The sequence below is a fragment of the Schistocerca gregaria genome, chromosome 6 (assembly GCF_023897955.1).
Source record: "Schistocerca gregaria isolate iqSchGreg1 chromosome 6, iqSchGreg1.2, whole genome shotgun sequence".
NCBI lineage: Eukaryota > Metazoa > Arthropoda > Insecta > Orthoptera > Acrididae > Schistocerca > Schistocerca gregaria.
In genome coordinates this window covers 3,280,947-3,298,429 of record NC_064925.1, presented here as the reverse complement: position 1 = coordinate 3,298,429, position 17,483 = coordinate 3,280,947, and positions in this window count along the sequence as shown.

The following is a 17,483-nucleotide window of genomic DNA, read 5'->3' as shown; positions in this document are numbered from 1 at the left end:
TCTTCAATGTTATTTCTCATTGTAAAATTGCCACATGATGAACTTGCAGGCTTTTTGCTGCTGTTGTGATTGGTAATGGTGGTAGGTGGTTCTTCTCTGACACATTCCACACCAGTATTTGAAATTTACCTCAGATTAGCGATGTTTACCTTGTTATTTCTGGCTATAATACATGACATGTTGTTTTCTACATCCTCTGCACACAGTCGTGATGTGTTTCTTGATGACTGAGATGCTTCTTCACTTTGTGATACCAATATTTCTAACTTATAGTTTGTGGCAATCACAGTGTCTAGTTTTTCTTTTATTTGTTTGTTGTCACTGATAAGTTTATTCACAATTTGCATATGATTATTCACTGATGCAACTAGATCAACACTGCATTGCTGCTTAGAGTACAAGATTTGTTCATGTTTCACTGTATTAATGTCTTCTGAGATTTCGTCAGCTAACCTCACTTCACAGTTGTCACAAATGTTTTAAGCGACCTTTTGAGCACTTTAGAATGCGAATTTCACTGTTGGTGAGCCCCACATCATCCATGTGGAACGATTTTTCCACGCCAAAGTCCACACAAAACACTGAATTCCTAATTTTTAAAGTTTTTCTCACACTTATCACAAAGGATGCTTTCACTGGACGCCATCTTACCAAGGTTGAAAAATTTCGTTACGTGTTATTCCTTCTGTGAGTAGGAAGCAGATAACAGCAAGTGCCTCACTCCTAGCAGGATTTGTTACTGACATCTTTCATGCAACTGGACTCAACAACATGAGTTTACCTACAACCATGTTCCTGCGATGCACATTCAGATCGGGGGACCCGTCTGACACTCAGTGTTGCCACAAAAAAAAAAAAAAAAGAAAAAAACACACAGCCTGTTAGGGTCATGTGCACTTACTTTCTGAACATGCCTTGTCATGGGACACACAGGCCCAGGTGCATTAATGCCCCCAGCTACATTAACATCAATCAAGATTTTGTGTTGGTGATGTTGATGAACATTAGAAAGCCAAGGACTAGTTCAAAGCTAATGGTTTAAGTATTAGCTTCACAATGAGCCATACTAAATAATTAAAACAAACTACAATGATGTGCTAGCATTGTATGTAGTCATACATCAAATGAAACACAGTGCGCAAAATTCCTTGGGGTCCAGCTGGATGTATGGTTGATTTGTGCTCAGCACAGTGGACTCTCATTCAGGAGAACAACAGTTCAAACCCACATCTGGCCATCCAGATTTATGTTTTCCATTATTTCACTAAAGGAAAATACCAGGATGGTCCCTTTGAGGGGAAACGGCTGATTTCGTTCCCCATCCTTGACACAATCCAAGCTTGTGCTCCATTTCTAATGACCTAAATCTCAACAGCACATTAATCTCCATCTTCGTTCCTTCCTTCCTTGATTTGTGGGTGGAGAGGGGGGGGGGGGGCATGGACCAAACAGTGAGGTCATCAGTTCCACAATCTAAGTAGACAAACTAACAGAGAAACAACACAAATTGCACACTCCCATTGATGGGAAAGAAAAATGGGAAACAAAGAGGGAAAAGGAACATCAGGTTGGCCAGAAGAGTAAGGAAAAAGAAGGGGGGGGGGAGGCAGAGGAGGAGAAGGCTGACACAACAGGGGCACCCCAAATGCTCTACATGCATCAGGGCACCAACACTGTCGTTAACCCATCCCAATCCACACACCATACCATGAAAGTGACACTATGAGAACAACGCTTGAAGAAAACGACAAGAGAAGGGGAAACAAAATGGCACCAGAAAACAGACAAAATGTAAGGAAAAGTGGAGGAAAATCTGTCTCACATGGAGGCATGGCTGAAGACATCCAAAACCAATGTCAATGCTAACCGAGGGACTTCAGTTCTGAAAGGAAATTCAGGTACTTAAATCTGCAAGGGAAAACCACTTTCATGAAAAAAACCCACACAAATAAGAAAGGGGGGAGGGCATATTTAGTACAAAAGGCATAAAGGCGAAGGCAGTCCAGGAAAATGTGGATCACCATATGGGGCTCCTGCAATTACAAATAAGGGGCACCTCATTACAGAGTAAAAATCATGGGTCAACCTGCTATGGCCAATATGAAGACAGCAGAGGATGTCAGATTCCCGCCAGGAGAGGTGGAGAGGAGGATCCCACGTGGTGGGAGTTCCCTTGATTGTATGGAATTTATTAGACAGGAGAGTGGCCCCCAAAAGCCAGCCCATGGCAGAACAAAATGGACTTTGATGTGAAGCTGCAAATCTGCCTCCAGAGAGGTCATGGAGAATGACAGGTAGATGGCTGCTGGCCCAGTCACATGGTCAGCAAACTCATTGCTCGGGATACACATTTGGCTGGAACCCTAAGGAAATCAACCAAACTTGCAGCACTGTCTAGATTGTCGAGAAGGTCAAAGATGGCTGAGACCAACGGGTGGCAGGAAAAACAGCAGGTGATAACCTGAAGGCCACTCATTGAGTCCATACATAATAAGACTTGAGTGATGGAGGACACTTTAATAAAGCAAGCTACAGCTCCAAGAGGTTCCTCTCCACTCAACTGTGACAGTTGGTCAAATCTATTGCATATACACAAAGTATAACTGTCTGAATGCCTCCTCCTCCTAGCTGCCTTCATGCCAACTGCCAGTTCCCATTCCCCATCACCCTTCACCCTCCTCAACCTATTGAGTTCCTCCTTTGCACATTGTAACTGCACCTGAAGTGCACAGATCTTACACTCCTGCTCCTCTGTCAACCCATCCCAATCCACACACCATACCATGATAGTGACACTATGAGAACAACACTTGAGGAAAAAGACGGGGAAACAAAATGGCACCAGAAAACAGACAAAATGTAAGGAAAAGTGGAGGAAAATCTGGCTCACATGGAGGTATGGCTGAAGACGTCCAAAACCAATGTCAATGCTAACCGAGGGACTTCAGTTCTGAAAGGAAATTCATCTACTTAAATCTGCAAGGGCAAACCACTTACATGAAAAAAAAAAAAAAACCCACACAAATAAGAAAGGGGGGAGGGCATATTTAGTACAAAGGGCATAAAGGCAAAAGTAGTCCAGCAAAATGTGGATCACTATATGGGGCCCCAGTAATCACAAATAAAGGGCACCTCATTACAGAGTAAAAATCATGGGTCAACCTGGTATGGCCAATATGAAGACAGCAGAGGATGTCAGATTCCCGCCAGGAGAGGTGGATGGGAGGATCCCACATGGTGGGAGATCCTTTGATTGTTCCCAAAAGTCAGCCCATGACAGAACAAAATGGAGTTTGATGTGAAGCTGCAAATCTTCCCCCAGAGAGGTCATGGAGAATTAGGGGTAGATGACTGCTGGCCCAGTCACATGATCAGCAAGCTCGTTGCCCAGGATACACATTTGACTGGAACCCTAAGGAAATCAACCAAACAACTAGCACAGTCTAGATTGTCAAGGAGGTCAAAGATGGCAAAGACCAACGGGTGGCAGGAAAAACAACAGGTGTTAACCTGAAGGCTGCTCATTGAGTCCATACATAATAAGACTTGGGTGAGGGAGGACAATTTAATAAAGCAGAGGTCCTGATAGATTTCCATCAGTTCTGTGGTAAATACCCCACAGGTAGAAGTTGAGCAATGGTGTTCTGTGCAACAGAAGATGTGAAGACATATCCCACATAAGTCAATTTAGAGCCATAGGTATAAAAAACAATAGCATCCAAAACTCCTATAAGATCGGGCAGAACAAAGAATGGAACATCACCAGAGCAGTGGAGACTTTCTGACCCCAGAAGAGATCCATATGAATCTGGGTTGAGGAACTAACTAAGAGAGGGTGTTTGGCAGAGAACGTGTGGAACAGGGCAAGGAGGGAAGATAAAAATTATGGCAGGGAGATGTAGATGGAAAGCCCAGCAGGGTAACCTGGCCATCAGAATGTGGGAAGGGAATGAGAAAATCAACAGGAAATGGTCGTTATTGCAGAGATCATCATGTGCTGACCACTGTAATGAAGGGAGAAGGGGTGGGAAATGGGTGGAAGATCTATGGCAGTGAAAGTGTCATAACTGGTACTGAAATTCGTAGGGGAATCATAATTAAGAAGGCATAGGTCAGGGCCTGCAAGAAACTGGCGTATGAGGAGCACTGCCCCACAAAGGATGACAAACATTAAAATCCCCAAGGAGAGAAAGGAAGGGGGTAGTTGCTGAAGGAACTAAGTTAACAGCAGTGGGTGTAGGTGACCTGTCAGGAGGAGGAAAGAAACTGAGATCGCAGAGTCCAAGTGGACCTGTATGGCAACTGCTTTGAATTTGATACAAAGAGGGGGCCACATACTAGCAGTTTCCACATGGACCAACATGCAGATACCACCACAAGCCCTCAAAGGGCCAATTTGGTTCTGATGGAAGGCACAGAATACATAAAGGGTTGGTGAGTAAGCATCAGTAAAATTAAATTCCTGGAGAATGACACAAGCTATGGAGTAAATGAAATAATGAATTGTAACTCTGAAAGCCTCCCCCCATGAACTATAGACCTTGCCATTGGTGGGGAGGCTTGCGTGCCTCAGTGATACAGATAGCCGTACCGTAGGTGCAACCAAAACGGAGGGGTATTTGTTGAGAGGCCAGACAAACGTATGGTTCCTGAAGAGGGGCAGCAGCCTTTTCAGTAGTTGCAGGGGCAACAGTCTGGTTAATTTACTGATCTGGCCTTGTAACATTAACCAAAACGGCCTTGCTGTGATGGTACTGCGAACGGCTGAAAGCAAGGGGAAACTATGGCCGTAATTTTTCCCGAGGGCATGCAGCTTTACTGTATGATAAAATGATGATGGCATCCTCTTGGGTAAAATATTCCAGAGGTAAAATAGTCCCCCATTCGGATCTCTGGGTGGGGACTACTCAAGAGGATGTCGTTATCAGGAGAAAGAAAACTGGTGTTCTACGGATCAGAGTGTGGAATGTCAGATCACTCAGGTAGGTTAGAAAATTTAAAAAGGGAAATGGATAGGTTAAAGTTAGATATAGTGGGAATTAGTGAAGTTCGGTGGAAGGAGGAACAAGACTTCTGGTCAGGTGACTACAGGGTTATCACAAAATCAAATAGGGGTAGTGCAGGAATAGGTTTAATAATGAATAGGGAAATAGGAATGCGGGTAAGCTGCTACAAACAGCATAGTGAATGCATTATTGTGGCCAAGATAGATACGAAGCCCACACCTACTACAGTAGTACAAGTTTATATGCCAACTAGCTCTGCAGATGATGAAGAAATTGAAGAAATGTATGATGAAATAAAAGAAATTATTCAGATAGTGATGGGTGACGAAAATTTAATTGTCTTGGGTGACTGAAATTTGGTTGTAGGAAAAGTGAGAGAAGGAAACGTAGTAGGTGAATATGGATTGGGGGGAAGAAATGAAAGAGGAAGCCGCCTGTTAGAATTTTGCATAGAGCACAACTTAATCATAGCTAACACTTGGTTTAAGAATCATAAAAGAAGGTTGTATACATGGAAGAACCCTGAAGATACTAAAAGGTATCAGATAGATTATATAATGGTGAGACAGATATTTAGGAACAAAGTTTTAAATTGTAAGACATTTACAGGGGCAGATGTGGGCTCTGACCACAATCTATTGGTTATGACCTGTAGATTAAAACTGAAGAAACTGCAAAAAGGTGGGAATTTAAGGAGATGGGACCTGGATAAACTGAAAGAACAAGAGGTTGTACAGAGTTTCAGGGTAAGCATAAAGGAACAATTGACAGTAATGGGGGAAAGAAATCAATAGAAGAAGAATGGGTAGCTTTGAGGGATGAAGTAGTGAAGGCAACAGAGGATCAAGTAGGTAAAAAGATGAGGGCTAGTAGAAATCTTTGGGTAACAGAAGAAATATTAAATTTAATTGATGAAAGGAGAAAATATAAAAATGCAGTAAATGAAGCAGATGTAGAGGCTTATCTCACTAGGGGTAAGATAGATACTGCCTACGGGAAAATTAAAAAGACCTTTGGAGACAAGAGAACCACTTGCATGAACATCAAGAGCTCAGATGGAAACCCTTCTAAGCAAAGAAGGGAAAGCAGATAGGTGGAAGAAGTATATAGAGGGTGTATACAAGGGCAATGTACTTGAGGACAATATTATGGAAATGGAGGAGGATGTGGACGAGGATGAGATGAAAGACGCGATACTGCGTGAAGAGTTTGACAGAGCATTGAAAGACCTGAGTTGAAAAAAGGCACCCGGAGTAGACAACATTCCATTGGAACTACTGATGGCCTTGGGAGAGCCAGTTCTGACAAAACTCTACCATCTGGTGAGCAAGGTGTATGAAACAGGCGAAATACTCTCAGACTTCAAGAAGAACATAATAATTACAATCCCAAAGAAAGCAGGTGTTGACAGATGTGAAAATTACTGCACAATCAGTCTAATAAGCCACAGAACAACAAGAATTCTTTACAGGCTAATGGAAAAACTAGTAGAAGCCGACCTCGGGGAAGATCTGTTTGGATTCTATAGAAATACTGGAACACGTGAGGCAATACTGACCTTACGACTTATCTTAGAAGAAAGATTAATGAAAGGCAAACCTACATTTTTAGCATTTGTAGACTTAGAGAAAGCTTTTGACAATGTTGACTGGAGTACTCTCTTTCAAATTCTAAAGGTGGCATGAGTAAAATACAGGAAGCGAAAGGCTATTTACAATTTGTACAGAAACCAGATGGCAGTTATAAGAGTCGAGGGACATGAAAGGGAAGCAGTTGTTGGGAAAGGAGTGAGACAGTGTTGTAGCCTCTCCCTGATGTTATTCAATTTGTATATTGAGCAAGCAGTAAAGGAAACAAAAGAAAAATTCGGAGTAGGTATTAAAATCCAAGGAGAAGAAGTAAAAACTTTGAGGTTCGCCGATGACATTGTAATTCTGTTAAAGACAGCAAAGGACTTGGAAGAGCAGTTGAACGGAATGGACAGTGTCTTGAAAGGAGGGTATAAGATGAACATCAACAAAAGCAAAACGAGGATAATGGAAAGTAGTCAAATTAAGTCGGGTGATGCTGAGGGAATTAGATTAGGAAATGAGACACTTAAAGTAGTAAAGGAGTTTTGTTATTTGGGGAGCAAAATAACTGATGATGGTCGAAGTAGAGAGGATATAAAATGTAGACCGGCAATGGCAAGGAAAGCATTTCTGAAGAAGAGAAATTTGTTAACATCAAGTATAGATTTAAATGTCAGGAAGTCATTTCTGAAAGTATTTGTATGGAGTGTAGCCATGTATGGAAGTGAAACATGGACAATAAATAGTTTGGACAAGAAGAGAATAGAAGCTTTTGAAATGTGGTGCTACAGAAGAATGCTGAAGATTAGATAGGTAGATCACATAACTAATGAAGAGGTACTGAATAGGATTGGGGAGAAGAGAAGTTTGTGGCACAACTTGACGAGAAGAAGGGATCGGTTGGTAGGACATGTTCTGAGGAATCAAGGGTTCACCAATTTAGTATTGGATGGACTGCTGTTGAAATTGCTCTTCAATATTTCATAAAGTTTTAGTCTTCAGTTGCTTATTTTAAAGTTTATTTGTGTTAATACTTGCTGTAAAAGTAACTAATTAGTGGATTTTCATTCATCTCAGTCTTTCTTTCTGTGTTATTGACTCTGGTTGTCTGTTATTTGTAAATGTGCTTACATTGTTCGTCCAAGCCTGATGCCTCAGTAGTGTGTTTACATTTTGTGGCGTGCAGTTGCAGCTGTGTTGGTTATAAAGTTAAGTACTGACAAAGTGATTGATGCACTGTTATACAGTTATTAAATTTAATTGTTTTCAGTGGTGTTTCATGCTGTTTGTGGTTTAATAAACTTTTGGAAACATTTGCTCATTGTGTTTTTTTAGAGTTTTCTGTGCATTGAAGTCATTTAGTAAATTTCATGGTTTAGTCTTAAGATGACGTTTGTTATTGTTTCTAGTCAAGTATTTCAGTAAAATTTTCATTCGGTGTTTTAACTTTGTTGAGTGTTCCAGTGGCCGCTAGAATTTTTGGTTTTAGCTAATAATTTTGTGAAGTTCTGGTGGTACTGGTATTAGCTGTGGTGTAGTAGTATTAATACAAGTAGTTGCTTTCTTAGTAGACAGAGAATTTCAAGACAGCTAATGTTAGTTATATAAATTGTTCTACTGCTGTAACTGAACTTAGGTAATGTAGACATATAGTGTTTTTCAGTAACTGTAAAATTTTAGCATGAGTGAGATATTTGGGCTCTCTCATAGGTTTGTGAGTAGTCGAGTATGGTGTCGGACTTGTTCAAAGTATTTTCATTGGAGGATATGTAGGGGGAAGCCAGTGGACACTCTAGCATGATCATCTCCTGGGAATGCAGAACCTGTGGTAGAAACAAGTTGACATAGGAGCAGGAGTGTAAGATCTGTGCACTTCAGGTGCAGTTACAATGTGCAAAGGAGGAACTCAATAGGTTGAGGAGGGTGAAGGGTGATGGGGAATGGGAACTGGCAGTTGGCATGAAGGCAGCTAGGAGGAGGAGGCATTCAGACAGTTATACTTTGTGTATATGCAATAGATTTGACCAACTGTCACAGTTGAGTGGAGAGGAACCTCTTGGAGCTGTAGCTTGCTTTATTAAAGTGTCCTCCATCACTCAAGTCTTATTATGTATGGACTCAATGAGTGGCCTTCAGGTTATCACCTGCTGTTTTTCCTGCCACCCGTTGGTCTCAGCCATCTTTGACCTTCTCGACAATCTAGACAGTGCTGCAAGTTTGGTTGATTTCCTTAGGGTTCCAGCCAAATGTGTATCCCGAGCAATGAGTTTGCTGACCATGTGACTGGGCCAGCAGCCATCTACCTGTCATTCTCCATGACCTCTCTGGAGGCAGATTTGCAGCTTCACATCAAAGTCCATTTTGTTCTGCCATGGGCTGGCTTTTGGGGGCCACTCTCCTGTCTAATAAATTCCATACAATCAAGGGAACTCCCACCATGTGGGATCCTCCTCTCCACCTCTCCTGGCGGGAATCTGACATCCTCTGCTGTCTTCATATTGGCCATAGCAGGTTGACCCATGATTTTTACTCTGTAATGAGGTGCCCTTTATTTGTAATTGCAGGAGCCCCATATGGTGATCCACATTTTCCTGGACTACTTTCGCCTTTATGCCCTTTGTACTAAATATGCCCTCCCCCCTTTCTTATTTGTGTGGTTTTTTTTTCATGAAAGTGGTTTTCCCTTGCAGATTTAAGTACCTGAATTTCCTTTCAGAACTGAAGTCCCTCGGTTAGCATTGACATTGGTTTTGGATGTCTTCAGCCATGCCTCCATGTGAGACAGATTTTCCTCCACTTTTCCTTACATTTTGTCTGTTTTCTGGTGCTATTTTGTTTCCCCTTCTCTTGTCGCTTTCCTCAAGTGTTGTTCTCATAGTGTCACTTTCATGGTATGGTGTGTGGATTGGGATGGGTTGACGACAGTGTTGGTGCCCTGATGCATGTAGAGCATTTGGGGTGCCCCTGTTGTGTCAGCCTTCTCCTCCTCTGCCTCCCCCCCCCCTTCTTTTTCCTTACTCTTCTGGCCAACCTGATGTTCCTTTTCCCTCTTTGTTTCCCATTTTTCTTTCCCATCAATGGGAGTGTGCAATTTGTGTTGTTTCTCTGTTAGTTTGTCTACTTAGATTGTGGAACTGATGACCTCACTGTTTGGTCCATGCCCCCCCCCCCTCTCCACCCACAAATCAAGGAAGGAAGGAACGAAGATGGAGATTAATGTGCTATTGAGATTAAGGTCATTAGAGATGGAGCACAAGCTTGGATTGTGTCAAGGATGGGGAACGAAATCAGCTGTTTCCCCTCAAAGGGACCATCCTGGTATTTTCCTTTAGTGAAATAATGGAAAACATAAATCTGGATGGCCAGATGTGGGTTTGAACTGTTGTTCTCCTGAATGAGAGTCCACTGTGCTGAGCTCAAATCAACCATACATCCAGCTGGACCCCAAGGAATTTTGTACACTGTGTTTCATTTGATGTATGACTACATACAATGCTAGCACATCATTGTAGTTTGTTTTAATTATTTAGTATGACTCATTGTGAAGCTAATACTTAAACCATTAGCTTTGAACTAGTCCTTGGCTTTCTAATGTTCATCAACATCACAAACACAAAATCTTGATTGATGTTAATGTAGCTGGGGGCATTAATGCACCTGGGCCTGTGTGTCCCATGACAAGGCATGTTCAGAAAGTAAGTGCACATGACCCTAACAGGCTGTGTGTTTTTTTCTTTTTTTTTTTTTTTGTGGCAACACTGAGTGTCAGACGGGTCCCCCGATCTGAATGAGCATCGCAGGAACATGGTTGTAGGTAAACTCATGTTGTTGAGTCCAGTTGCATGAAAGATGTCAGTAACAAATCCTGCTAGGAGTGAGGCACTTGCTGTTATCTGCTTCCTACTCACAGAAGGAATAACACGTAACGAAATTTTTCAACCTTGGTAAGATGGCGTCCAGTGAAAGCATCCTTTGTGATAAGTGTGAGAAAAACTTTAAAAATTAGGAATTCAGTGTTTTGTGTGGACTTTGGTGTGGAAAATTTGTTTCACATGGATTATGAAATTTTTCTATGAATGGCTTACACTGACAGTGTTATGAACAGAAATAGTGTGTTTAAGTGATGTAGAGAGTTTATCAGAGGCAGAACAAGAGTTCGTGATGAAGAAAGGAGTGGAGAACCTCCCATTTTGACTCATGACATGGTGCAAAAACTCAAGGAAAAGTTGGCGAACACTACCAAATTTCTGTGATGCTTCCAGAACTCTCTTGTAGAAGACACTCACAAAGATAGTGGGATACTGGAAACTGTGCACAAGACAGGTCTCAAAACAGCTGACAGCAGCACAAGAAAAATCAGGTCAGCAGTGCCCGTGAGTTTCTTGAGCACCTTAAATTGGAAGGTGAGTATTTGTTGGGTTCAGTTGTGACTGGAGGTGAAATGTGTTTTGCTTGTTTCATGCATGACACAAAAAGAAAAAATGGCAGGCAAAAAATCATGGCTCCAGTGCTTTTGGATTCGAAAGGCATCATTTTTGTAGATTTCTGCTTCAGGGGGAAACCATCAATGCAAAATGATATTGTGAAGCCCAAAACAATTCAAAAGGAATGTGCAAAGAATGCTGTGGGGGAAGGGTGGTGGTTGTTGTGCAACACCTGTCCTCACACAGCCTCAGCCACCAAGGTGCTCTTGGAGTCATTTGGTTGGGATGTTTTGAAACCCATCCTCCCCTATTCTCCTGTCTTGTCACCTTCAGATTATCATCTTTTCACCCCTCTGAAGGCAAAAAATGAGTGGAATTAAATTTTCAATCAATGAGTGGGTGCAGAATGAGGCTCTGACATAGGGGAAAGGAGATGGTGGGAGAATTCTCTGAGGAAGGTATAAAGGAGCTTGTTGGACAGCTCATCAAATGCATTGAAGTGAATGATGATTATGTGATGAAATTGTCAACAAGTGTGTCACATTCCACATGGGAAAAATATATTAAAAATACATATTAAAAACAAAGATTCCATGACTTACCAAGCGAGAAAGTGCTGGTACATAGACAAAATAAAAAAACACACAAACACACACACAAAATTTCGAGCTTTCCCAAACCACGATTGCTTTGTCAGGAAAGGGGGAAGGAGAGGGAAAGATGAAAGGATGTGGGTTTTAAGGGCGAGGGTAAGGAGTCATTCCAATCCCGGGAGTGGAAAGACTTCCCTTAGGGGGAAAAAGGAAGGGATACACTCTCTCTCTCTCTCTCTCTCTCTCTCTCTCTCTCTCTCTCTCTCTCTCTCTCTCTCTCTCTCTCACACACACACACACACACACACACACACACACACACACACAGACACACGCACACACATCCATCCGCACATATACAGACACAAGCAGACATTTGTAAATGCAAAGAGTTTGGGCAGAGATGTCAGTCGAGGCAGAAGTACAAAGGCCAAATTGTTGTTGAAAGACAGGTGAGGTATGAGTGGCAGCAACTTGAAATTAGCGAAGGTTGAGGCCTGGCAGATAACGAGAAGAGAGGATATACTGAAGGGCAAGTTCCCATCTCCAGAGTTCTGACCGGTTGGTGTTAGTGGGAAGTATCCAGATAACCCGGACGGTGTAACACTGTGCCAAGATGTGCTGGCCGTGCACCAAGGCATGTTTAGCCACAGGGTGATCCTCATTACCAACAAACACTGTCTGCCTGTGTCCATTCATGTGAATGGACAGTTTGTTGCTGGTCATTCCCACATAGAAAGCTTTACAGTGTAGGCAGGTCAGTTGGTAAATCATGTGGGTGCTTTCACACGTGGCTCTGCCTTTGATTGTGTACACCTTCGGGGTTACAGGACTGGAGAAGGTGGTGGTGGGAGGGTGCATGGGACAGGTTTTACACCACCGGTGGTTACAAGGGTAGGAGACAGAGGGTAGGGAAGGTGGTTTGGGAATTTCATAGGGATGAACTAAGAGGTTATGGTTAGGTGGACGGCGGAAAGACACTCTTGGTGGAGTGAGGAGGATTTCATAAAGGATAGATCTCCATTAAAGGCAGGATTTGAGGAAGTCGTATCCCTGCTGGAGAGCCACATTCAGAATCTGATCCAGTCCCAGAAAGTATCCTGTCACAAGTGGGCAGTTTTGGGGTCCTTCTGTGGGAGGTTCTGGGTTTGAGGGGATGAGGAAGTGGCTCTGGTTATTTGCTTCTCTACCAGGTTGGGAGGGTAGTTGCTGGATGTGAAAGCTGTTTTCAGCTTCAGAGGAATCGAGTCTAGTAACACGTGTCTGCCCTCATTGTAGTTCAGTGGCTTTTCCGAGGAAGAATTGTACACATCATTCCCAACACACTTAGAACTGCTTCATCACTACAAAAAAAAGGTTGTTACTAATAAGTTAGTAATGACCTCACTGACTCATTAAATTGTGGTTTAATAAAATACATTCTGTGGTGTCACCGCCAGACACCACACTTGCTAGGTGGTGGTAGCCTTTAAATCGGCCGCGGTCCGGTAGTATACGTCGGACCCGCTTGTCACCACTATCAATGATTGCAGACCGAGCGCCGCCACACGACAGGTCTAGAGAGACTTCCTGGCACTCGCCCCAGTTGTACAGCCGACTTTGCTAGCGATGGTTCACTGACGTCTACGCTCGAGAAGTTAGCATAGCCTTCAGCTACGTTATTTGCTACGACCTAGCAAGGCGCCAGTATCCGTACTATTGATATTGTGAATCATGTACCATAAAGAGCGACGTTCGTCATTAATGGATTAAAGTTAAGTATTCCACCAGCTACGTCTGTTTTTCTCCTCTAATTCCCTTGTCATGTTCCAGACCTCACGCCAGCCTGCGTGAGGTAAAACGCGTGCATTTCGGCCTCCTTTAGTTACACAGTCTTGGCTCTCCTGCCAACCACAACATTGGCGACGGGAGTAAAAGTGTTCTTATCTAAATTGCGCTGATTTACTTGTGTAATGGCTTCGCCACAATCTCCAGATATACTGTCCGAATTTTATTGCTTACAGAATCAGCAGACGCAGGCCTTACTGGATGCCCTTGGACAGCTCGTCCAGGGTCAACGTGCGGTGCGAAACGATGCGGCAGCAGCCGCTTCACCACTAACGCAGCCACAACACGCTGTTGCACCCACTTTTCGAACTTTTGATGCTGCACTGGAAAGATGGACAGAGTGGTCACGCCAATTTGGATTCCATCTCGCCGCCTACAGAATTCAAGGTAACGAGCGGCAGCCTTTTTTGTTATCGTCAGTAGGGGTGACCACGTACCGTGTGATAGTCAAATTATTTCCCCGACGCGACGTAGCAACTCTGTCCTATGAAGAACAGTCGCTCTTGTCGTCAGCAGGACAATAAACTTTTTGTAGACTTGGACATTAACGGCCAATTGATACCATTCCAGCTCGATACCGGAGCTGCAGTTTCACTGCTCAATCAAGACACTTACAAACTGCTGGGCACACCTCCGTTGCGTGCCGCAAATGTTAAATTATCTAGCTATTCCGGTCAAGATATCCCTGTGTTAGGACAGTGCAGCCTTCTTGCAACATACAAAGGACAAACAAAACTTATGTCATTTTACGTCTTTCGTTCTTCTGCAGTGAACTTGTTTGGTTTCGATTTATTTCAGTTGTTTAACTTGTCTATAATAAATCAGGTCCTATCAGTGAACCAGACTGTGCCTTCAGACAGTGTTTCTCGTCTATGTGAAGAATTTGCAGACATTTTTGCACCATGCCTTGGTTGCGCTAAGAACTATAAAGCGCATTTGGAACTGAAAGTAAACGCGCAACCGAAATTTTTCAGAGCGCGCAATGTTCCCCACGCATTGCGTGACGAGGTCACAAACACATTACACGATTTGGAATCACAAGGTGCAATTGAACGTGTGCAGGCTTCTCTCTGGGCACCACCTTTAGTAATTTTGTCGAAACCTTCAGGAAAGTTGAGACTTTGTGTGGACTTCAAGGCAACAGTGAATCCACAACTAGTGATTGCAACTTTTCCTTTACCCCGCCCGGAAGATCTTTTTGACAAACTGTGCCCGGGTAAATAATTTTCGAAGTTGGACCTCGCAGATGCGTACTTGCAAATACCGGTCGACGAAGAATCCCAGTGCGTTTTGGTGGTTAACACGCATCTTGGTTTGTGTCGATTCAAACGACTGCCATTCGGGTGTGCATCCGCCCCTGCATTGTTTCAGCAATATCTACAAACTGTTTGTGCGTCGGTCCCTACTGCAGCAAATTATCTGGACGATATTGTGATCTCTGGAAAGACGGAAGAAGAACATTTCGCCAATCTCAGAACATTATTTCAGGTCTTGTGACAAAATGGTCTTCGCTTGCGGAAGGGCAAATGTGTGTTTTTTGCTCGGGACTTGCCATACCTGGGATATGTGCTCAATGCCCAAGGCATACATCCCAGTCCCACGCACCGTCGTGCCATACAAGACTTGCCGTCGCCACAGAATTTGAAGCAGCTACAGAGTGTGCTGGGAGAAATCAACTATTATCATAAATATGTGCCGCATGCCTCTTCCATTTCAGCTTCGCTTCATCGCTTACTCCGTAAAGGTGTTCCGTTCGTCTGGACGACGGAATGCGAACGCGCCTTTCGCCAGCTGAAATCGGCGTTGCTTTCCAATACTTGCCTTACGCCATTCGATCCCCAGAAGCCCCTCTTATTAATGGTGGATGCATCGGATTTCGGGATCGGTGCTGTGCTTGCGCACAAAGATGGGTCGCACGATCGCCCTATTGCCTTTGCGTCCAAATTGCTCTCGTCTACGCAAAGAAATTATTCACAGATCGAGAAAGAAGCGTTGGGTCTCGTATTTAGTGTTACAGAGTTTCATGATTTCTTGTATGGTCGTCACTTTACCAAAACCACAGACCACAAACCATTGACATCGCTTTTTCATCCGACCAAGCCTGTACCTCCACGTACAGCGCAGAAATTCATTCGCTGGTCTATTTTCCTCTCGCAGTACCGCTACGATATCTTGTATCGGTCCACTGCTAAGCACGGAAACGCCGATACGTTGTCCCGCTTGCCTGTTGCTGAGGATAGGGCATTCGATTCCTCCGAACTTGCTTGCATGTTCATTGATGCGGAAACCGATGACGTAGCCGAATCGTTTCCGATTGATTTTCGACTTGTAGCTACAGCCACAGCTGCCGACCCTGACCTTGCTTCCGTTCTGCGTTTTGTTGCTACACAATGGCCCTTGTCAAAGTCACGGATCGGGGACCCGTTGGTTCGACGATTTTTAGCTCACAAGGAGAGACTTTTTGTACGACGTGGTGTTTTGCTGTTGTGTTCTGATAATGATCAGTCCAGGGTCGTGGTACCACGTTCGTTACAGTCCTCTGTCTTACGGCTTCTCCACCAAGGACATTGGGGTATAGTGAGAACGAAACAACTTGCTCGTCAGCACTGTACTTGGTTCGGAATCGACGCCGCAATTACGAATATGTGCTCTTCTTGCATGGTGTGTGCCGAACAACAATCAGCACCACCGCGGAAATTCTTTGCATGGCCAAAAGCCACTTCCCCTTGGCAACGCTTACACATCGATTTTGCTGGTCCATTTTGGAATGCTCGATGGTTGGTTGTGGTAGATTCATTCAGTAATTTTCCTTTTGTTGTCCGGATGTTTTCCACGACGTCATCTGCCACCATCCAAGTGTTATCCGCTATCTTTTGCATTGAAGGTCTTCCACAGACTATTGTTTCCGACAATGGCCCACAATTCATGTCCGCAGAATTTCAGTCATTCTGCAAGGCCAATGGTATTCAACATCTGACGTCCGCGCCGTTTTCGCCACAGTCAAACGGTGCCGCTGAACGATTGGTCAGGACTTTCAAGTCACAGATGTTGAAGTTGAAAGAGTCGCATACTCGGGAGGACGTGTTATTGCTCTTTTTGTCCTCGTATCGCTCTCAGCCCCGAGATGGTCGCTTGCCGGCTGAGTTGCTCCACGGTCACCGTCATCGAACCTTGATGTCGTTGCTACATCCGCCGCCTCAGGTTCCTGTGCAGCGGCAGACACCTGCTTTTGCTCCAGGTGACGTTTTCCACTATCGCCACTACCGAGGTTCACGGCGCTGGCTCAAAGGGCACATTCTTCGCTGCCTCAGACGCGCTATGTATCTGGTTTTGGGGGTCTCTGGTGAGGTGCGTCGGCATCTCAATCAGCTGCGCCTCTGTAGTTGCACGGGATCTGCCGCTCGCCGTCTGCTTTCAGCGACGGTGCCGTTCGGTCAGCGCCCTGAGGACCCATCTACTGGCTTGCCTCAGCCCCAGGTGTTACCGACGCTGCCTTCCATTTTGCCCCATGGCGATGCGCCACCGCCGCCTGTTCTCCTGCCGGCGTCGCTACAACCGCCAGGCGCCTCCCTGGGTCACGCGCTCCGATCGCTTCCCGTGACCAGCTGTCCTCCGACGTGGAACTTTTGCAAGCTCCGGACCACATGTCGTCTTCACCCGTCAAGTGCCCCGGCCCGATGGAGGTTGACCCTTCGGCCCCTCCTGTCTATCTACGGGCGCATACACCGCATGTTGCCGTGCACCCTGGAGCAGGTTTTCAGGCGTTTCCTAGCTCCCCGCCGTCTGAATGGCAGGGTGCGAGTGGCACAGCCTCGCCTGTTGTTAGGCTCTCCACCTAGTCGCATACGTCAACATGCGGTCCTCGCCACGGCGGGCGGAAGCCTTATGCCACAACCGTATGCCGATTTGCGGGGGAGGAATGTGGTGTCACTGCCAGACACCACACTTGCTAGGTGGTAGCCTTTAAATCGGCTGCGGTCCGGTAGTATACGTCAGACCCGCTTGTCGCCACTATCAATGATTGCAGACAGAGCGCCGCCACACGGCAGATCTAGAGAGACT